Raw genomic sequence first — 24778 nt, forward strand, 5'->3', positions numbered from 1 at the left:
TCACTCAAATTAGGCAATTCTATCATACGATTCCTGAAGGTATCCTTAGCTCTACTCTAGCATGCAATTCACATATCAGCACACTAATCATAATACCCATATATGGGTATTTTGGGAATCACTTACTTGAGCCTGGATGATTGCACACATTGCACCCCTTTTGTAAAAATCTTTTTAGAAAATATTTTCCTTTTTAAAATATTTTCAATTCCATAGTTTGAGTTCAGACACACCCAAGAGTGTGCGTGGATCCCTCAAAACAAGGTCATATACCAACTTGTAACATCCCAAAATCAATGATAAACTTTTTCATTTTAGAAATAATCAAAACCATACATCAAGTGTCTCAAAATTATCATAGTATAAATGTATCAAAAACATCAGAGTAAAATAATCATCGACATGGAAATCATAAGGGGATGTTGTGCGATGACGTTGGTCCCTTCCCTTTCGAATTGGAAGTACATGAAAATGTTAAATTAGAAAACCATAAGAGCAAAGCTTAATGAGTTCCCCAAAATACCGCATACCAGATAAATAGGCCCGGCCCAACATACAAATGGTCCCAACCCAACAAAATAACGCGCCCAACCCAACGTACAAATAATCCATCCCAACGTAAATAATGGGCCCAACATAACATGCAAGAGTCACAAAGACAACTAGCACAATCCAGTGGGCTTGCATTGGTGCCTTCGATCCACGATTATAGTGAGAAGACTCACCTCGATAATGAAGTAAAACGTCAACAGATCTCACAAACAAGAAACATGTGTTAAATGCTACCTAGATCACCATAAAGATAAACTATTAGACAATATTTCTAAACTAGAACTTAGACTACAAGTCAATGAGTCAAAAGTTAACCCTCAAAGTCAATGGTCAAAACTAATATCAAATTTGCCAACAATGACCCTCCAAGTTGTGGCCTCTCTTGGCCATGTCGTGGGCAAAAAAAGACAAAACAATCGATGATTCCCCAGTCTCCACGTCTTGGCGGCCTAGGGCCACGCTGTGGGGACTAGTCTGAGCAACTCAATCGAGCTTAACCTGCTTTGTTTCGATTTTAGGAGCTCCAAAGCTCAAATCTTGTACTTTCCAAATTCTTAATGGATAAAGTTTCCAACTTTATCCCTTAATACATCATTTTAGGTCTAAATCTAAATTCAAAATCCCCAAAAGGCAACTTAATGCACGAGACTAAACCAATAAGCACTTAATTCTTGAAATCTTTAATCCAAGTCTTCTAGAAGCACTTAAGGGACCCTAATGAACCCTCAAAATGAAAAATTTAAGGAAATTCATACCCCATGCATGTCCTTTATCATATTTGGATCAAAAGATGCAATATAAACTAATATTGAAGCAAGGTTCTGAAATCACCGCCATTTCCTAGATCTATGAGATATAATGCTCTAGGGACATAGAGAAACCATAAGGATTCAAACTTTTTCTCTTCAATCCATACAACCACATCAAATGGACCATAATATGACATAAAACCTAGATCTAAGGAGAAAGGCATGAAAAGATGGAAACTTGAGGACTTATAAAGAGTCCAATAGATGCAAACAAGTGAAGGAAAGGCTGGCTTGCTGAATCAAGACACCAACTCTTCTTCTTCCTTGAAAACCACCAAGAACTTGAAAAATGAGCACAAAAGCTTCCAAAAGTACTAGGGTTTGTAAAAGGAGTCAGTTGAGGGTGGAGGAAAGCGTAGCCTTAACTTCCTTTAGATAGGCTAAAAGTCCGGAAATTATGGTTTTGGCCCAAAATGGTCGCCACAGTGTGGGTACTTAGTGCCACGACATGACACTGATTAAAAATGCACAACACAAATCAAATTGCCACGTCATAGTGATGGCATCAAAATTTCATGGCCACCCAGGTTCTCATACATAAATGAAATTTATACCTCGGGATCCGAACGTTACATATTTGTTTGTTTTGGTGTTAATTATAGATCCATTATAGATATGTTTTAGTGTTATTTTTTTGTAAATATGACTGGGTCTAATGGCTTTATGTCTGGTCCTAAGATAGATGTTAATTATGGTTTTGTTAATCTTGATGATCTTATGTGTTCACATGGTAATGATATTAGTAGTGTTACTATGATTAGTTTTAAATTGATGGTACCTCCAACTACCAAAGATGGACTACTTCTACTATGATGGATATTATTACTAGAAAAAAGTTAAGTTATGTAAATGGTAAATGTCATTGTCCCATAGAGAATGTTACTAAAGGTGTTAAATGGGATAAACCCCATTTGGTTTTCGTGTCATGGATGCTAGCCTCTATGTCTGAGAGTACTGTGTTTGTTGTGTTCTGTCTAGTATTGCTTTTGAGTTGCAGAATAAGTTAAAACAACCTATAAAAGGATAAACCATTTTTTTAGTTTTTAATGTTTACCAAAAGAATGTGCATTCATAAGGCTCTTTGGTGTCTTAGATTATTTTAACAACCTTAATGGGTTTTGGAAAGAGTTTGAGAAAATATCTAGGTTTACCAAGTATAATTGATCTGAATCTAAGGACCATTAATGTTTTTCAGATCAATTGAAGTTATTTTAATTTTAGTGAGGTTTAAATAAATCTTTTGTCAAGTTATAAGTAACATTCTAATACAAGAACTGTTGGATAAGGTGTCTATGTTTGTAACTATATTTGGTATGTACTTGACCCGACCCGACATGGTCCATTTGGGTTGCATTTCACCGAAACAATTTGTATGGATAATCTTTTGAGAATAGTATATTTATGATTTATTAATATACTCTAAGTTATAATATATTAATATGAAATCATATTATTTAATTAGTATTGATCAAGAATTAATTTGAAATTAATTTAGTGATCAAAAGAAACTAATTAGATATGGACTCTTATACATATAGAATAGGCCAAAGTTCATTTAGGATGGGATAAGCTTGCATGGATAGTCCATGGAGGTTTTAACCCATGGATCCAATGTAAATGAAAGGTCACGGGTATTAGGGTTTACATGGATGTAACCCTAATCCATCATACTATATAAAGAGGTCTTTGGCACATGAAATGACACTAGTGTATGTGAGAATAAGGGTGGGCTGATTTCTAGAGTGCTTCATATTCTCTCAATGTCTTCCAAGTTGTTTTGGTGATTTGTGATTCCACTTGAGGCATTCACATTATTGGTGCTAGGCTCTTGAAGCTCCAAGCAATCAACCATAAGAAAAGGTAAGTCATTCAACTAGTTTTTATATTACAAGTACCCTATGATATGCTAGTTAGGATGAGAACCTTGGATAAATCAAATTTGCATGTATAATAGAGAAAACATAGATCCAAGGTTTATAGGGTTGCATGTACACCATATGAGTGTTAGAATGCTCAAAACCCTTCAGCAGTATCAGAGCCTAGGCTTGTTTTCATTATACTTGATGCAAATTGCTGAAAAATCGAAATTCTACTCACTGTTCAGTGAACTCGCCGAGTCCATGGGGGGACTCGACGAGTCCAAGTGAAAGTTCGTCCTACTCGTCGAGTAGGTTCTTACACTCGGTGAGTAGGAGGCCCTGTGTGCAGATTTTCGATTTTTGTTGGTGGGATTGGACTGGAATCATTACCCTAAACTGTTTTGGACTTGTAAAATCTGTTTTTGATGTGGTAATGATTATGGTCATCCAATTTCAATGATAATTATCAAAGTTTCAAGTTTTATATTATGTTTATATGATTCTTGAAATTTGTTGATATGAATGTTCATGCTTATGAGTTTTAGTAGATCATAAAAATTATTTGCAAATTGTTTGTCAGTGTAATTCTTGATCTAAATGCCAATTAATGGACTCCATAACTTGTCCTCAAGTTATGGAATTCCAAAAGTCTTTTCTTTAAAACCATTAAAACTCATAAGTTATAGAAATGAAGAGTTTTTTAATAGTTTCAAAACTTGCCCTCAAGTTTTGGAATTTGAAAAGTCTCACACACACTTTAATTCCAAACCCTAGAGTTTTAAAAGTTAAAATTCAAGCCTTATACTTTATAGTATTATAAGGTAATAATATATATATATATATATATATATATATATATATATATATATATATATATATATATATATATATATATATATATATATATATATATAAGATCAAGTCAGTCTTACCGTTAGTAGGCCTCATTCACGAAGTCAGTCTATATGGGGGCATAAGGTTGTTGCCTATAAAATGGTAGTTTAATGGGTGTCCACTCTCACCCACCACTTCCTTGAATGGTGTAGGGTCGTTAACCGAATGGTTAGGACAAGGACTATAATTCTCATTAAAAGTATAATGATAATGATAAAGTAACTAAACCTTTTATAAATTCCCAATCTTAGTTACTTTAGGAAAATGTGAATTTGGTGCTAACCCATGAAATTACACTTTGTACCTTACCAAGTCATTAGTGGAGCGTGTGTGGTTAACTGACACACTAACATGGACTAGTAAGTGTGGCAAAGGGTAACTTAATGTTTATCAAAGATCAGTGGAGCGTGTGTGGTTAACCGACACATCGATTAGGTGATAAAGTTAAGGGTACCAAGTTAATTTGCATGGTTATTCACACCTTGTTTGTGATCCTCAATCACGAAGCCGATCTATAAGGGGTGTATAAGGTTACTGCCTATAAAATGGCAGTTTAATGGGTGTGCACTCTAACCCACCGCTTCCTTGACTGGTGGAGGGTCGTGAGCCGAATGGGTAGGACAAGGACTAGAATTCTCCCTTCATTAAAAGTGATAAATACTAAGTAGCTAAACCGTTTATAAATACCCAATCTTAGTTACTTAGGAAAAAGTGAATAAGGTGCTAATCCATGAAATTACACTTTGCACTTTGTTTAAGTCGGTTAGTGGAGCGTGTGTGGTTAACCGGCACACTAACCTGGACTTAACAAGGTAGGCAAAGGGTAACTCGATATTTATCATAGTATCGGTGGAGCGTGTGTGGTTAACCGACACATCGATTAAGGGTACCCAGTATATTTGCATGGTTACTTCACACCTTGTTTTGTGATCCTTGGCATCCCAGTCACAAAACCTGAAGGGCATACTCAAGATTGAAACATGCCATTTTTAAATTTCAATGAATCTCAAAGATCTAGGAGTTTCAAATCCAATTAAAACCTAGTAATACATTTCGTTTATCTTGGTGGAAATTGGTGAATCGTCATTCACCTACCTTCAAATATTTTATAGCATGGATTACGACATCCCTCTTCCAAGTTATAAAAGTATCGTGTTGGGTCCTAGCCTTAATATTTCATATTGGGTGTCATATTAAGGACTTTATATCAACTATCTTGAATATCTCCCAAAAAGATGTCTGGTTTAGAATCATATTGGGTGGAAATATGATTTCATATTGGGTGGAAATATGAATTTGATTCTTTCATTTGTGGTAGTGTCTAAATTTACCAAATAAGAAAAGATTCTCATCACCCAAGGTTCAATTGGACCGAAACTTAGAATCATGCAAGTTGTATAGTATGATGAATGAGAACTTTCAAGCATTGGAAAATTAAGACTAACTACTTGTTCACATGGATGTGTGAGTCAAGTAACGGACTAAGGGATCGAGTACACATTCTTGTGCACTGATTAAGTCCACCACAAAAGATCGATAAGACTATTCGTTATGATTTACTTAAGTTCAGTAAATATGGCTATACTTATAAGTTTAAGTATAATTCTGAAACATTGGAAAAGTTTCAATGTAAGGTAGAACGAATAAGAAGAGTCAAATTAGGCAGAAAGATAAAAGTTTCACAAATCTGAAAAGATGGGAGAGTACTTTAGTATCAATTTTTGTGATCATCTTAATGATTAAGAAACCATAGCACAATTAGTTCTCTAAGGATCTTATGACTAAGAAGAGGAATCTTGAATTGTTGAAATTGTTAAATCAGGAAGATGAGTCATACTTCGTTCCAAAAACAACTCTTAGAGTTATACTCTAAGATTATAACTTGAGTGACATGTCTTATAGAAGGTTTAAAACACTTGTCAAATGTAAGAGTAAAAGTTTTCTACTCTTGTACATTTGAAATTGGTAAGTTGTGATGTTTTGGATAAAACAAAGACCAGCTAAGGCCAATTATGTGAAGTGTTTGTCTTGATTAGAATCCAAACTATCTCTTGAATATCTGACAAGAAAGTCTTATATGTCAAGAGGACAGTGGGAGTCTTAAAGGTCTTGAAACTCTCAAGAACTAATCAAGAATAAAACCTAAAGTTCTTCACTAGCACACGACTTGAGGTTCATAACCTATCGTGTTGACATATTCTGTGCCCATTCCAATTAAAGTTGGCTTTGCATATGAGTTCTTAGAGTTCTCAATTGGTTACACAACAACTTGGAAGCAATGGCAGGTCCTTGTGCTACCAGGTGGCAAGAACTTTAGATCGCACAAGTTCAATCCATATGAGTTTGTATTTGTCACTAACCTTGTCTTGTGATTATGGTTTTGACAAACTCATATGGGTAGGAACTCATACACCATTAAATCTAAGTGTCATAAGGTTTCTCTCTGATTCATGAAAATGATGGTGAGGAAACACTTTTACTAAGTAGATTTTAGCTAGATAGCAATTGTGATATTTGCATTCTCAAAGTCGTTAGTGGAGCGTGTGTTGTTTACCGGCACACTAACAGGACTTGTGAGAAGCGGCAAAGGTCTAAACAATCAAGACTATGATTATGACATACCTTTTCATAGTTTTTAAAATTGTTTAGACACACCTGTGAGCTATCTAAGATAAGGTGTATGATTATGACAAAGTTTTATCAAAGCAATCTAGTATCAGAAATCTGAACTTTGGTAAGAAAGTCAATAAAGTATTGATTTCTAGAAGTCCAGCTAATTTCTGGATACATGTCAAAGCTAGTGGAAGCATAAGTATTATGCTAATAATCATCATGTTAGTGGGAGCATGATAATTATGATAAGTATTAGCAATGTTAATTATAGAAAACAAAAAGTTTCAATTGGTAAAGAGCTGTTTTGCTATAATTAAAGGAGAGGAAATTATACTTCATCTCAAATCTAAAAGCTTAGATTGAGGTTTTAATCGTATTTAGTCAAGTATATATATGAATTTCATGTTGGAATGGCTCAACATAAGGAAATTCTATATATGGGTCCATTATTTGCGTTCAAAAATTCGATTATGATTACGACATCCCTTTTCATAATATGAATTATGAGAACTTGGCAAATAGAAATGGAAATATTATAGCAAAAGACTGGTTTAGTCTTTATGAGAGACGTCATGAATCGTGTCCCATATGCTTCGGATATAGGATCGATTACATGTGCTATATTCATCGTTTCTAAAATTTTCCAAATGCCCGGGGCATTAAGAAGGGAAAAGGTCTAGAATTGGATATGACTAAAAGGATTAAACAATTGTCGAGGACAATCTAAGGTTTACCAAAGATTGGTTGCTCAAGGACAGTTGGAAGTATAATGTTAATTCTGGAAGGACCATATTGACATAATCTGTAAGGAGGCAACTCTTGTTCAGAAGTGGTAGTCAAAATGGAATATGGAAGTGTTTCGAATTATTCAATCTGTGTAAGATTAGGAAACTTAATGCAAGAAGGATGTTTCCAAGGAGTTGATCTCCTTTGGAATGCTTTGTAATGTTTGTTGTCAAGTCCTTGTGACTTTGTGCATAATCATTACAAGAGGATCAATGCATATAAGTTTAGAATCTAACAGATTTCAATAAATGGCATGAATTTGGAATTCTTGTATTTGCAGTAAGGATTTGGGACTGTAAAAAGAGAATCGTTGAAGTTATGTTCAATCGATCTAGTTCACAAAGTAAAGATCATAGACAAATATAGTATGCATACTTGGTGTATGGCATGACTAGTGTTTAGAAAACATAATGTACATGCTTGGAGCATTGATGTGTGTGAAACAAACTAGTTTCAATCCTACTAACTTAGACACAAAATAAACGCACGAAAGGCAGTGTACCTATCGATTAGTAATATAGTTCAAGAAAGTAGGGTATCGAACACAGGGAACGGTAAATAATTAAAATAAATACTAATATTATCTAAATAAAACAAGTAATAGAAAATGGGTTTTCTCTAGTTTTGCAAGACTAGAAACTTAAACAATTAACTAAAATTTAAACTAAGAAACTAAGAACTAGATAAACAAAGATTCAACTAAATTCAATAATGAAGGAAACTTCTGTTTAGTTCAACTGAATTGATCCTATGGTTGATATTATAGTAATAGTGCAATGGATTAATTCTTTTATTGGCTACCGATTCAAGTGATTAGATTCACATTCGCTGCACTAATCCTTAGAGAACAAACTAACTCAAACAGTGGCCAGTTGTCTAATTTAATTCAATTCACTAGGTTATTTATTCGGGTTAATTTATACTTGTAATGGTTAACTAATTTGGTCCTTTAGTTAACCTCTTGTTGATGGTCATCACACAAGCTCACACATGAATTTACCTATTTTTCTTATTAATTCTAGTTTCATGTTCATTAATCCTAGACATATGATAAAGTGGTCACATAAACATATGAGGTTAACAACTAAGAGATGTTCATGCAGCTCAATTATCTTCCTATTAACAGAAAAATAGTTATCATTCACACATAAGGTTCTTTAACAAGCTAGAATCAACAAAATCACCAATATTAAATCAATCCTACCATAAATCAAACCATAATCACAAAATCATCTATCCTAAATAGAAGTTATGTGTTTTTAGCTCATATCTACAGCAAATAACAAACTAAAAACATAATCTAATGATTGAAACATTGTTTATGCAAAAGATTAAGATAAAAGTAGTGTGTTATTGCCTTTGATCTTCCTCCAAGTTGATATCTAGGTTGAAATTTCGAAAACCACAGCTTCTAAGAACCCTTCTGGCCTCCGAAAATCGTCCTAAACTTCCCCCATTAGTTAGGGTTCGAATGAGAAGCGTTTATATATATATATATATATATATATATATATATATATATATATATATATATATATATATATATTCTGAAAATAGGGGCTACTCGGCGAGTCCAGTGACCTACTCGCCGAGTCCATCACTTAAAATCCCGTGTACGACAAGGCAAAGTCAAGAATCGCGAAACTTCTAACCAACTCGTCGAGTTGATGGCCTACTCGCCGAGTCCGTTTGGAATCATCATTTTGTGAAAACACAAAAGTCGTTTGAAATTGTGTTTAGTTTTCAGAACATTTTGAATCTTGTCAATCGGAGTTACGGTTCATGAGATATGGACAAAACACTGACGAGGGCTCAAGTTGTCCAGCAACATCCTTCTTTCTTCAAAATCCAAGATCCAAGTGTCCAATCGCCAATTCCGCTTCATTTTCCTTTCGAGCATGTCTTTGTTGCTGAAAATGAGATATTTAAGCTAATTAAGAAACTTTGCTTCATTATTTGAGATAAAATTAACATAAATTATTAAGATCATGCATGAATTTTATAACTAAATATGCTCATATCAAGCATGGGACTACTATTGTCTTAAACTTACGAATAAAGTTGATAGCTGAAACAGTATACAATGAATAATGTGTAATCATATGGTGATAAATAAAAGGTGTTTTATTTATGTTCATAGGTTTTGATACCATATTGGATTCAATTATTATTGTGTTTCACTTTGCATGTTTTAACTTCCTGAATAACAAGGTCATTGTTCTGGATGGCTAAGTTATTCAAACCATCCACAGTCGGTCATATGTTGGAAGTAGATATGAATCAAGACTGTCATGGGTTGGCTTGTAGAGGTCTAAGATGTTGGATAAAGGGCTACAACACTCATGAGTGCTCATAAGTTCTGAGTATTGGATTCAACCCGCGCTCATTGGAATCACTTCATGGATTTTATCACGAGTGATCATGAGACAATAATATCTTATATTCTTCAAACCTCGAGATATGAGTTGGTTGTACATTGGTTGCATGAAACCGCATTCGGTAACTCAATGTTATAAAACGTGCCTTTGTGTATGATTCAACAAGTAGTAGAACAAGCCATATGAGTCGAAGTTTATCCATTCCTTTTACCTTCGGGATAAAAGCGATATATGTGGGCCCCTCGATGATTTGATGATGACAAATGGAAGAGCTCGGCCGGGTCAGGACTGATTTGATTTGTTCAATTAGTCAATCGTCATAAATCAGAAATCGGGAAACAACAAATGGATAGAGATAATGATTTTAATCCATGTCTCTGTCTATATGATATCTAGAATGGAGGAATATATGATCTCTTATCTAATGGACAAGTCATTGACCAAGGTCAGAGATCATCTACAAGGTCAGAGTTCGACAGAAGCTTCTGAGAGCTACGATTGCCAGTCGGTTCTTGAAGTCATACGCAATAATAGTTTTAGACTTATCCAAGTGGGAGACTGTTGGATTAATGTCTACGTCCATAACTATAATTGGTAAGACTTGACCCGGCCCGAGATGGTCCATTTGGGTTGCATGGCATCATGCATTTGGATAGACTAAAATGAGTCAAATAACACTTAAGGTTTGTTAATATATTATAAGTTCTAATATATTAATAAGATTATTTAATTAGTATTGATCAAGAATTAATATAGGATTAATTAAGTGATCAAAAGAAGACTAATTAAATATATGGGTTGATTGTGTAAATCATCCATACTTGTATAGTGGGCTAATGCTCCATGGATTATAAAGTTGGGCTAAAACCCATAAGATGCTCCATGGTGTATTTGAACCCATGGATCCAAGGAAATGGAAGGCCATGACCATTAGGGTTTACCATAATTGTGACACTATATAAAGATCTTATCATTGGGAAAATCGGCCACTAAGTGTGAGTGATAGGGCTAGCCGATTTTAATGAAGTCTGGAATTCTCTCAAGTCTTTCCAAGTGCATATGATGTTGTGTGAACCATTTGAGGTGTCACACTTAGGGAACTAGGCACTCAAGCTTCATGAAGACTTTCTACATCAAAGAGGTATGTAATTCTAACTTGATATATTCATATGAACATGTTATTACGCTAGTTAGGATGAATACCTTGGAAAGTTCATATTTGCATGTATAATAGAGAAAACATAGATCCAAGGTATTTAGGGTTGCATGTACACTTAGGAGTGTTAGAATGCTCTAATCCCAACACAAGGAGGAGGTCACACTCAACAAGCTTCAAGGACTTTTGAAGACTGCCGAAAGTGGTCTCAAAGGTAAATCAGTTGTTACTACTCCTACTCCTAACACCGCCCATGTTCTGGAAATCGGGCAAGGTAGAGGGAAAAAGAGGAAGACCCCTTCGAAGGGTACCAAGGAAAAGTCTCTTGATGGCTCCTCTTTGAGTGGAACCAAAGGTGGTTCTGTCACTCCCTCTTCCAACCCAAAAGAAGCTGAATGCTTCTATTGTCATGATAAGGGTTACTGGAAACGAAACTGCCCCTTGTACCTGCAAGATGTTAAGGATGGGAAGCTTAAACCTACCCATGTGGGTATTTACACTATATTGTCTAATAACTCACTGCATAATAATTCTTGGGTTCTTGATACAGGTTGTGGTATTCATATATGTTTTGATTTGTAGGGCCTAAGATGAAGTGAGGATGTGGAGCACAAAAAGATAAACTTGATCATGGGGAATAGGAAAGCTTCACCTATCACCAAGATTGATGTTTATTCTTTGTTGCTGAGTAGTGGGTTAATATTAGATTTGAATAAATGTTGTTACTCGTTTGAAATGGTGAGAAATATTATTTCTTTTCACGGTTTGTACAAACAAGGATTTACTTTTTCATTTGATAATGAATGTGGTGGTATTAATGCTATTTATAGTAATGTTCTTTATTTTAAAGCATTACCTTGTGATGGTGTATATGAAACTGTGTCGGTTGTAGACAACCTAGGAAAAAATGTGTTGCATATTGATTCTTCCACTAGTTTGGACAAAGCATCCTTGTGGCATTGTCGTCTTGGACATGTTAACAAGAAGCATATAGGCCAAATCCAAAAGGATGGAGTCTTGGAATCATTTGAATTAAAGTCGGATGATAGTTGCGAGTCTTGTTTGCTTGAAAAAATAACGAAGTCACCCTTCACTAGTACTTGTGCTAGGGGTGAAGGTTTGTTGGACCTCATACACACAGATGTGTGTGGACCCTTCAGAATCGCCACAAGGGATGCTAGCCATTTCTATGTGACTTTTACTGATGATTACAGTAGATATGGTTATGTCTACTTAATCAAGCATAAGTCAGAAACCTTCGAAAATTTCAAAGAGTTTAAACAGGAAGTGGAGAATTAGCTGGGTAGGAACATTAATATGCTTAGATTCGATCGAGGTGGAGAGTATCTTAGTACATATTTCCTTGACTATCTTAAGGAATGTGGAATTGTTTCACAATTGACACCTCCTAGAACACCACAACTTAATGGTGTGGCTGGGAGGCACAATCGAACCTTGTTGGACATGGTTCGTTCCATGATGAGTCGAGCTTCGTTACCAATCTCATCTTGGGGGTATTCCTTAAAGACTGCTACCCATATCCTTAATCTAGTCCCTACCAAGAAGGTTGCCCAAACACCTCACAAGATATGGACTGGGAATGTTCCCAATTTAGAACACATCAAGATTTAGGGTTGCAAGGCTTTCGTGAGGCGCGAGACTAACGATAAGCTTGAACATAATAGTGAGCGGTGTATTTTCATCAGCTACCCATAAAAATATTTTGGTTACCTCTTCTATAAACCCAATGAGAATGTGGTCTTTGTGGCAAGGAGAGGGGTCTTTCGCAAGAGAGAATTTATAAGCCAAGGAAACAGTAGGAGGCAAATTGACCTTGAAGAGCTTCAAGAGTCAAGTGGTAAAGGAACCTCAAACCCTAACAATCAACCCGAGGAGGAAACTCCTGTTGAACCAACTGACGAGTCTATACCTCTGATGCGTTCCACTAGAGTTTGAAATCCACCTGAGCATTATTATGGTTTCCATATGACTGCGGAAGGTGATACATTTATCAGTGATAGTACACTAGTAAATTTGGATGAACCTAACAGCTATAGAGAAGCCATGGCAGACCCTGAGTCTGCTAAATGGAAAGAGGCTATGGACAGCGAGATTCAGTCCATGTATGACAATCAAGTTTGGAACTTGCTTGACAATGTACCAGGTTGTAAGACGGTCGGGTGCAAATGGATCTTCAAGAAGAAGACCGACATGGAGGGGAAAGTGCACACTTATAAGGCACGATTAGTTGCATGTAACACTCTAGAAATTTCAAACAATTTAAACTTTTCAAAAACAACCCGGTTTCATAAAGTTATTACAAAAAGGTTTTCAACACAATTATTATTAGAGTCTTCCTAGAACCACATCATAAAACATAATCATGAGGAGCGGTACGATCACGCCTTTGCCTTGCCACAGTCTCCTGAAGAACCTGAAAAACATTAAACCACAACTGTAAGCCCGAAAGCTTAGTGAGATACCCCCAAAATACCAACCACATATACCATACACGCACAACATGCCATATCATAACTGAACACAGAACAACCATGCACTTCGGGTCTACGGTGTGACTGGTCCGCCGCACCGGCCTTCAGTCCACCTGGTCCACCCTCCGAGTCTAACCACATACATCGAGTCTACAGTGTGATTGGTCCGCCCGCACCGGGCCTTCAATCCACCTGGTCCACTCTTTGAGTCTACAGTATGACTGGTCCGCCCACACTGGGCCTTCAGAACTACCCTTGCAATGCACCACCTGACATTAACGAGACCAGGTTCCTCAAAACACAACCACCGAAACCCAAAACCCAACTTTCCCCTTGCGGTGTCCTAACCACCGCTTCAAGCTGGCCACCGGCCTCATCCTCTGATAACCACACTTATCAACCGAGTACCACTCCATTATACCTCACTCGTTCCAAATCACAACAATCACTTGACTCATACGAGCTAGAAATAACCCTGAACCACCGGAATCCTGATCTGAGACCAACTTTATCCACTCCATGCTGACAGGATGACACATCCTTCAGCCTCAGAGCAACTTCCATTAGTTCTCCTCCGCAATCTCATACCCATGTTGAACTGGCTCTAGCATCCTCGGGTTGGGAAAACCCGATACATTGACGACACCTCCAAACATCCCCCAGGATGAATTTCCACCACATACATAATCCCTTGATCAAAATTAAACTGGAAATCCAAGATTCAATCCCTGCATCCCTTCCGAGCCTCTTGGCTCTACACCCGCGGAATTCCTTCCGCGACCTCAGCAGACATCCAACCCGGATGTGATTCCATACCACTGCCGCAAGACACTGCTCAATAACGATAATTGGAACACCCCAATCATAACTCTGCACTATTGCTTTCACTTCTATGAACTTACACTCCCTCTTGGAGCTACATTCCTTTCCCTTTCCTTACCAAGGAAATCCACTTGGCTGCCTTGACACTACCACAAGTGCCACAGTGCTCACACAATACTACACCATTCCCTTATAGCATAACCGCTATCTCATGCACGACACATGCTCTGAATTTGCTCGTAGGGACTCTCGATTCCATGCACTACCTTCCACTAAGCACGATCAATACCCAGGGTCAGACCTTCTGATGTTATCACATCGCGACATACTCATTCCATTTCCTCATACAGATCTATCAACACATGCAGAGTCTTCAGCATGACTGGACCGCCTTACCAGGACTTCAGCCTATCTGGACCACTCTTAGAACCTTCAGCAGGTCTGGACCGCCCTCCAGGGCCTTCAGCATGTCTGGACTGTCCTCCGAGCCTTCGGCCTGACTGGTACGCCCACCGGCCTCCAGTCTATCCAGACCGCTCAACTAGCATTCATCATCCCGAGTTATCCCTCCAGGAAACTCTCCCATGCATACTGTTCTAGCCCTCTAGGGGTTCCGAACTCTATCTCCATCCTACATACTCAATCCCAACCCGATCCCAGGCCTTCCACAATCAATCACCCTTGTTCTGCATCCCACCCCGTCTGTCTGACACTTGCTCAAACCAGCCTACGCTCGGCTGATAGAACCACAGTTGAATCCCAACAGCTAAACAACCTCTCATGCTTATCGATCTTCCGAAGAATTTTCCAATTCTCCCCCACTTAGAGCACTGACTATCAACCACCGTTCGCCATCACCGACCTCCCTTGACAACCCTACACAACACAGACCCTTACACGCGAACTGATTCCCACTAGAACGAGCAACCTTCACAAACTTACATAACAACACTAATCATCTTGGGATCGCAAGAAACCCGACCTTCAGCTAACCACTCCTCAGATTGCAGATGATACCCGACATTCAGACCAAAAGCCAGATTTTCCACTAATAATCCTCATGAATGATAACCAACGAAATTCCCAACACCAAACCTATAACCATACCATAACCCTCAAGGAACAATGAATACAATACCAAAAATCACACAACGAGACTAGCAGATATATAATACTTCATAATATTCACAAGATAACAAGATATCAAGAAAGAAACATACCCGCAGCTGCATCCGGCACTGCCCTGACCTCCTCTGCTGTAAGCTGAAAAGCACGACCCTGAGCCCTTGGGGGCTCCGCTCCACCCTGACCTCTACCCGTAATCCTCAAAGTGGCCGGTGCTGGAGCCTGCACTGGTCCTGCAGCAAGCTGTGGACAGTTGACCCTCAAGTGTCCAACCTGATGGAAAAGATAACAAATCCTCAAATCCCGAACTGGGGCTGTCTACCGACAATCCCTCACATAATGCTCCTCCTTTCCGCACTTGCGACATGCACCACCAGACCTACAAACTCCGGTGTGACCCTTCCCACACCTTCCACAAGTGCGACTGCTCTGATCTCCCAATCCAGAATCAACGGTCTTGGAACGTTTCGGCGCCGGCTGCGACTGTGCCGGGGCCTGCCTCTGCTCTCTCAACTACAAATCAATCTCCAACTCACGTCGCCTGGCGGCCTCCTGCAACTCTAATAAGGTATCACACCTCTGCGTAGACACAAACTGCCTGATATCCCTCTTGAGCATACTCAAATATCGGGACATCTGAGCCTGCTCCGAAGCAAACTCAGGGCAAAACATCGCCCTCTCAGTGAACATCCTGGTGATTTCCGTCACCGAATCTGAATCCTTCTTCAGCTACAGGAACTCCTGAGCCAATCTCTCCCTCTCAACCCGTGGAACATAACGAGTGCTAAACATCTCCCGAAACTGATCCCAAGAAACCGCAGCCATCTGTGCATCTGAATATGATCCTGTGGTCAATCTCCACCAATCCTTCGCCCCGAGCCTCAACAGGTTCAGAGCACACCTCACCCTCTGATCAGCAGGGCATGAACACGTGAAGAAACACCCCTCCACATCTGACAACCATCTCATAGCAACAATCGGGTCCTGAACTCCCTCGAAGGTAGGGGGCTTCGTATTATCGAAGTCCCGATACTAAAAACCTCTACTGGCTCCTCCCCCTACCGTTGCTACAGCCGCTGTAGCCGCCGCGACAGCCTTCTCTGTGAGAGCAGCATAGCGCTCATCAAAATACTCAACCATGGCGGTCTTGATCGACCCAAACAGTTCCGACAACTCGACCCGGAACAACGCAGCAACCTCATCATGCAAGATCTCACAAATCCTAGCATCCAACTCGCCGGTGCTCATCTGATCAATAACCTCGGGCGGTACTGACCCACCTTGACCACCCTCGCCTGCTCCCGATCCCGATCCTGACCCGGATCCGCTCCCAGCATGCCTCGTAACTACCATACTGAAAAACATCGCAAGATCTCAGATACTTCCCACTATCCCGGGAACCAACCCCCAACCCAGCCCTAGAGATTGTGGTTTCTTTGATACGCGTATGGGTCTTGTGCTTTCAGTAGTACGGGCCCATACTACCTTCCACACCTACCCATATTTATATCAATTATCACCACAACACCCTAGTGAAGAACATACATAACAAACACTCAACCCTCACTCCTAGAGGAACATTGGAAATCTCCCACAGAAGAAACCCTAGGCTAGCAGGCATCATAAATCAGACAATATTATCATGAAATCCTGACGATCCCTAGCCTAGTACTAGCATGCTGTTCTATCATAGCTCAAAAAACAAATATCATGTATGGTATTTAGGGTTTACTTACTGGCTTCGGTTGATCGTATCTCCGCGTCCTCCTTTACTCATTTTGAAAACCATTTTAAATTCTCTTTTGAAAACTATCCTTGATTTGAGACTGGATTCACATGAATGTTCCTCCAATTCAATCAAACCAAGGCTATGATACCAACTTGTAACACTCTAGAAATTTCAAACAATTTAAAATTTTCAAAAACAACCCGGTTTCATAAAGTTATTACAAAAAGGTTTTCAATACAATTATTATCAGAGTCTTCCCAGAACTACATCATAAAACATAATCATGAGGAGTGGTACGATCACCCCTTTGCCTTGCCACGGTCTCCTGAAGAACCTGAAAAACATTAAACCACAACTGTAAGCCCGAAAGCTTAGTGAGATACCCCCAAAATACCAACCACATATACCATACACGCACAACATGCCATATCATAACAAAACACAGAACAGCCATGCACTTCGGGTCTACGGTGTGATTGGTCCGCCGCATCGGCCTTCAGTCCACCTGGTCCAACCTCCGAGTCTAGCCATATACATCGAGTCTACAGTATGATTGGTCCACCCGCACTGGGCCTTCAATCCACCTGGTCCACTCTCTGAGTCTACAGTATGACTGGTCCGCCCGCACTGGGCCTTAAGTCGGCCTGGTCCACTCTCCGAGCCTCGACACGTCTGGTCCGCCCTCTTGGGGCCTACAGCCTATCCGGACCGCTCGCTGGGCCTTCAGGATAACCGATACGCCCTGGGTATGTTGGCCTACAACACAAAGCGGGACCCGCCTCAACCCAACCCCAGTCCAACAACCATGTGCACATAAACATTCAATCATATAACAATTCACATCCAATCAAACCAGTCTAGCAGATCACATAGCATAACATCATCCTAACCAGGATAATGACCTTAACTAGGTCTCTAACATATACCATCCTAACTACCAAGATGCAACCATAGCAAAACAATAACATAACAACGATACCCGGATCACAATCCGATAAAGGGTAGGCCTTGGTGCCGTAGACCCTGTCGATAGAGTGAGGATAACTCACCTCGCAACTGCCGACTGAAAAGATAAGACCAAGATGCTCCGACCACTAACGCGATCTCCACCACTAGCCAACACCAACACTGAACTCAAAACAAATGCCAACAATTACCAAAATGCGCCTGGAAGTCAACTGGTCAACCCTTGGTCAAAGTCAAAGTCAAAGTCAACCTCCTGACTGACTCTACTCGCCGAGTCAACCCGATGACTCATCGAGTCCCCATGCTCAGAACTTCCCAATCCGCGACTCTACTCACCGAGTCACCCCGAGACTCGCCGAGTCCCACAACTCTAAGTCCCCTTGCACTCAACTCACCGAGTCCTCCCTTGACTCACCGTTTCACGGCTCAACCAGAAGAAGGTTAGGACCTCACGACCAGACTCGCCGAGTCCAAGGCTATCTTCAACCAACTCGCCGATTTGTTCTTCCAACTCGTCGAGTTCCTGCCCACCTTCATGCAACTCGCCGAGTACACCTTTGTGACTCGCCGAGTACCCCTAGATCTTAATCCATACAGAAGCTTTCCAGGCATGCAGATGATCCAAACCATAGATCTACCCTTCTACAACCCATCCATCACGTAAAGTGGTAAACTTTACGTGAATCCAAAGAGATCTAGGCATATAACAATCTAGGGTTAGGGTTTGAGACAAAGTGGCTTCACCAATCACTCAAGAACAGGGACTTTAATGCACTCTAGACCTTCTCCATTCCAGATCTGAGGTAGCAACCTCAGATCTAACCTCCAAACTCAAAACATCACAAGCTATTCTTTCCAAATACTCCAAAATGATGAATCTAGATGAATAACAGCCCAAGCAACGAAATAATACCTCAAAAGAAAGCTCCAACAGAAGAGAAATCAGAATCCTTGCAAAGCCCCTTGCTCTAAGCCTCTTAACTCTCCAAGATCGCTTCAAAAATCTCTTCTCCAAGGTTCAAAAGCCCTTAAATCACTCACAAACGTGCCTTAGGGTTTTCTGGACTTCAAGAGTGGGTAAAGAGGCTGGGGAGAGGGTATAATGTCCTTTGTATAGGGCTCATCCTCCTAAATTAGGGTTTTCTCCACACAACACCAACTCGCCGAGTTGGCCACTTAACATGCGACCAGAATCACGACCCTACTCGCCGAGTCCACCCATGGAATCGCCGAGTTGCCCTTTCACATTTACACTTTGAACCCTGAACTTGCACTCCTGAACTCGGGATGTTACATTGTGAAGGGCTTCACTCAAACTCAGGGAGTTGACTATGATGAAACCTTCTCAATAGTAGCGAAAATTAAGTCTATTAGGGTTTTGCTAGCCATTGCTCCATTTCATTATTATGAAATATGGCAAATGGATGTCAAAACCGCTTTCCTTAATGGAAAGTTGGTTGAGGATGTTTACATGAGTCAGCCAGAGGGTTTTATCAATGTGAAGTACCCTGATAGAGTGTGCAAGCTTGAGAAATCCATTTATGGATTGAAACAAGCATCTCGCAGCTGGAATCTTTGTTTTTAGGAGAAAGTCAAAGAGTTTGGTTTTCCAAGAAGCGAGGTTGAGTCCTGTGTATATGTCAGAGCTAGTGGGAGTATAGTTAGCTTTTTGGTATTGTATGTGGATGGCATACTACTCATAGGAAATGACATCCCAACTTTGCAGGAGATTAAATCCTGGCATGGGAAGTGTTTCTCTATGAAGGACCTTGGAGAAGCTGCTTGTATCTTAGGGATAAGGATATTGAGAGATAGGAGTAAAAGACTAATTGGACTTAGTCAGAGCACCTACTTGGACAAGGTGTTGAACAAAGAAAGGTGATTTACCGATCCAAAGCAATGCTAAACTGAGTAAGGCTCAGAGTCCGAGTACAGAGGCTGAGATAGCGGAGATGAGTCGATTACCATATGCTTCCGTTGTTGGCTCGATCATGTATGCTATAACTGATGGGTTTTGAGCAATACATCATTCCTATGGTGTACACGCAAACCCTAATAGCTTTTGGATCTAGTTTGTCTAATGAACATGCAATTGAATATCCAAAGCTATAAACCCTAGATCTAGCATACAATTAATCATATTAACATAAAATAGGGTTTAGATCTTACCTTTGATTGTTATATAGCAATAAGAATCAATCCTTGGCTTCAGAAAGCTTAGTGCCTCAAATGTTGCACCTCTAATGGAGTCACAAACACCAAGAGCAACTTGGATGAAGAGGAGAAGAGAGGAGGCAGCCAAAAAACGTCTACAAACCCTAGAGGGAGTCTTAGCCACGTTTTTGGGGAAATAGGGTTCCTTTATATAGGTAGGCTATTAGGGTTTTCAACTAGGAAACCCTAATCTGACTGCTTAAGCCCTAAGCAGCCCATGGATTCCTTTAACATATCCCTTGGACGATTTCTAATGGGCTTCCCCATAGAATTCATCCAACCTATATATTATTAAGTAATCCATAGCCTAATTATAATTATCTCATAATTACAAATCCAGTCCCCTAAGTTTAATTAATCTCTTTTAGCCACAAAATTAATTCTTAATTAATTCTTGACTAATATTAATTAAACAATATGATTTCTCCTTTAATATATTATTCTTATAATATATTAATAAATCATAATTAAACCTTTCTCTCCTTAATTCATCCTACATGTTGCTCATGTGTAGAAGATGCAGAGACATGTGGAGAGATTTGTGAAGTTGAATGTGGATTTCGATAAAGAGTTGGCCATTGACATGGTCTTAAACTCTTTACCTACTAGTTATGATCAGTTCATTTCGACTTATAATTTGAAAAACACCAAATCCACATGGATGCAACTCCATAATCTGTTGTAAACTGCTGAACTGGGAATGAAGAAGTCTCATGTCCCAACTGCAACTGCTGCTGCTGTCATGGCCATAAGTCATGGAAAAGGAAAAAATGAATGAATTGCCCAACCCAATTAGAAAGGGAAAGCCCATATTGGAGCGTCTCGTAGTGGGTCAAAGGGAAAGGCCAACTTTGATGTTCCTGCTGTCAGTGATCCGCAAAAGGCCAATTGATTTCACTGTGGAAAAAAGGCGCATTGGAGAAGAAGCTGCCCAAAATACATGCAAAAGTTGAAAAAAAAGGAAGATCAAACCATCTGGTCCTTGTCAGGTATATACACTATCCAAATCAATAACACATAACTTTCTCATTCTTGGGACCTTTGTCACAACCATCAAATTAGGGTTATATTTTCTATCCTTGTACAAATTGATTTCTTAGTGTAACCTTGTAACCCTACCTTTGACATAAATCAAACTTCAATACTATATAAGTTATACATCCAAGAATCGTAATGCAAGTCGAAACTTCCTCATGCAGCCCAATAAGCTAAGTCCACTCAACTTTGGGCCTTAGCCCAAGCTTCTCGGCCCAAGTCCCTATTTGGGCTAAAACTCTCCTATTGGGCCCTAATGTGCCGATAACCTCTCTAGTTGATCCTATTGGGCCTAAAGCCTGATTTTTAGTATCAATGGGCCGCAATCCATTATTGGGCTTTCTAATGTGCCAAAAACCCTCTAATGAGCCCTTTTAGGCCAAAAACCTCCACTTAGAGTTTCAATGAACCAAAGACCATTCCTTGGGCCCTAATGGGCCAAAATATCTTTATTGGGCTCTCACTCTAAATAAAAAATCCTTATTGGACCCAATCCATTTCTTTTGGACCTATTATTGGTCTGGAACCATTTTGGGCCCAATCCAAGCCCAAAAACTTGTGCCAACCGAAAATGCTACGGTGGCTATGGTGTTCTCGGTTTCTGTTCAAGCGCAAAACTTTTCTTTCTCCTTCTCCTTTGGGCCGATCAGTTTTTAATAAAAAAAAAGAGAAAAGTTCACATTGGATAAACATGGTGACACCTCCACATTATACAACATGTAACTAGGCCAATTACACTACATACATCTAGGAAGAATGGTTAACCAAAAAATAACAAAGCCCTAATCTCCGCTCCTCTCTCTTTATACTCGGCCAAACATCCTTATCCCCTCTCCACTCTCCATTTCAGGCTCACACATTTACCTTATTTTTCTCTCAAAACTCAAACAACTCTCCCTTCTTTTCTTCTCTAAAAATCATGAATTGTGTGGGTGTTTTCAAGAGGATTTCCCTCAAGTTTCATCCCTTGGTAAGTACATGTTTGATTCAAATGTTTTTGCTTCATATATATGCTTAGAACTTTCAATTTACATATTTTTTTGTGTGTAAAACCTTTAGAAACAACATCATTTCGAAATATCATCAAGAACTCAAGTTAGGTTCAAGGATTCTTCTTCTTCATCTACATCTCAAAAAACCTCAAGGTGAGATTCATACCCCACTATTTTTCATGTTTTCATACTCTTTGTGGAGGGGGGGGATACAAGTCAAAGTTTCGGTTAACCATTGGATAATTGCATGGACCATTGTGTTGTGTGTTTAACTTTTGGGTTTTTGCGTGAATATGGAGTTTAACTCATGCAGCTTCATAAAAATAATGATAAAAGTATGTGTTATCATATATATTACATGTAAACCTAGAAATTTGGGTTATATACTCAAATATAGCAAAAATGAGTGTTGTATTCAAACATGCATACCCTAAACTTAACCAACAGCTTTCAATAGAAAAGTTATATGTCATTCACAGACTGTTTTGATCACCTTGAATGTAATATTTTTCAAAACTGTTTTACATGAAAAAATTTCAGGTTTATCCATTTCAAATAACTACTCTCAAGCATTCATACGATTTTTCTATAATTTTTGTCGATTTTTACAAAACTGCCTATCATTTCAGGAATAATCTTGGACCAGTCTATGAAGATGAACAATTTCACACTAGTTTGAGGCCATTAAAAATTAGGAGAAAAATTGTGAACAAATTAGACTCAAATTTCAAACTCCCAGTGTTTACGGATCCCAATTTATACTTACTATGATTTTTGTATAATTTTTCTAAAAATAGGGACAGAAAAGCCAAAAACCTGAAAAGTGTTTTAACATACTAAAAGTGATTATGCTTGTATTTAGATGTAAGTTTAAAGCCTGTAACCTTTTGAAAACACCCAGACATGATAGCTTGCATTTGCTTATATACTTGATTATATAAATATTTTGAATTACACTAGATATACTCAAGTCATTTTACAAGAAAGAGAAGTCATAGTTTACGTAAATCTGTTAAGGCTCTTGTGAGACTCACCTCTAGTCGTACCTACATAACATACGCAGTAAGTCCTGTTAGTTATAACCAGATTCTCCTGGAGGGAGAACGAGAGTTTGTGTATAGATCTATACGAGGTTGACATCCCACACTTGAGCTGTTCGCTACAACTAGACTAGGCCACTCTGTCATATTAGTATGGTTATAGCGACTCGCATAGGGATTAACAACGCCATTTTGGTTTACGGGAAGCTTTAATTCGTTAGTTTTATTAAAAGAAATGAAACAATATACTAATGTCCGTACACTACTCATTTTCATCTTGGTCTTAGGGTTTAAGACTACAGTTTTCTAATAAGAAAATATTGGATTTTCTGTATATATTCATTATTACTCTACAAGAAAAAGACACATAGAGAATAACAACATTATTTGAATTTACGAAGAATTTACGCTCTACTAGTTTTATAGAACACCAAACTCTGTTTCATATACTTTGTAAACTGATTTCACCACCCGGGTCTTAGGGTTTTAAGACCACAACTCTTTTATATACAGAAAATATAGGATTTTCTGAGAACACACTATTTCTAATACAAATAAAGGAAAACAAAGAAGATGCATGCAATTATACACGGTTTTGGAATTAGACTCACAAACTACTTTTTATAGAAAATATTGGATTTTCTGGAGTTTTACAACTTATTATAAGAGACGATATTACAAAGTTTTTCCTACAAACATGCTTATGAACTCACAAACATTCTATGTTGACGCTTTTGAAAACGACTTATATTCTCAAGGACTCAGTGAACAGGTAATTGAGCCTTGGATCTGGAATATTTTACTACCTTTTGAGAAATCCTACTTTATGTTATTTTTGTGTAATTGATAAACAAGTACAATATGTAAAATGATGAATGTTGGTATATTGTAATGTATGATGTTTGGTTGCTATGTTTCATTAATATTCAATTGTTACGATACTGTACATGAAGCCATCCGCCCCCGGACGTTTTCTCCGTCTTGGTTCGGGGGTGTGACACCCTTGATATAGGATATGGTTTCCACATTTGTTATGATATGTAGGGTTTAATAGAAACTGAGGAAGTGGAGCATGGAAGATCGAACCTGATAATGGCGAATAGGTGTACTTCACCTGTTACCAAGATTGGGAATTATAAACTTATGTCTGATGGTGGTGTTAAAGTTAATTTAGTTAATTGATGTTATTTTTCTAATATGACAAGAAACATTATTTCATTTCACACTTTATTTATACAAGGATATCGTTATTCATTTGATAATTATTATGGTTTCGATTTTGGTTTTGATTTATAAGGATGGCGTTTTTTATATTC

This window comes from Lactuca sativa, chromosome 4 (assembly GCF_002870075.4).
Source record: "Lactuca sativa cultivar Salinas chromosome 4, Lsat_Salinas_v11, whole genome shotgun sequence".
NCBI lineage: Eukaryota > Viridiplantae > Streptophyta > Magnoliopsida > Asterales > Asteraceae > Lactuca > Lactuca sativa.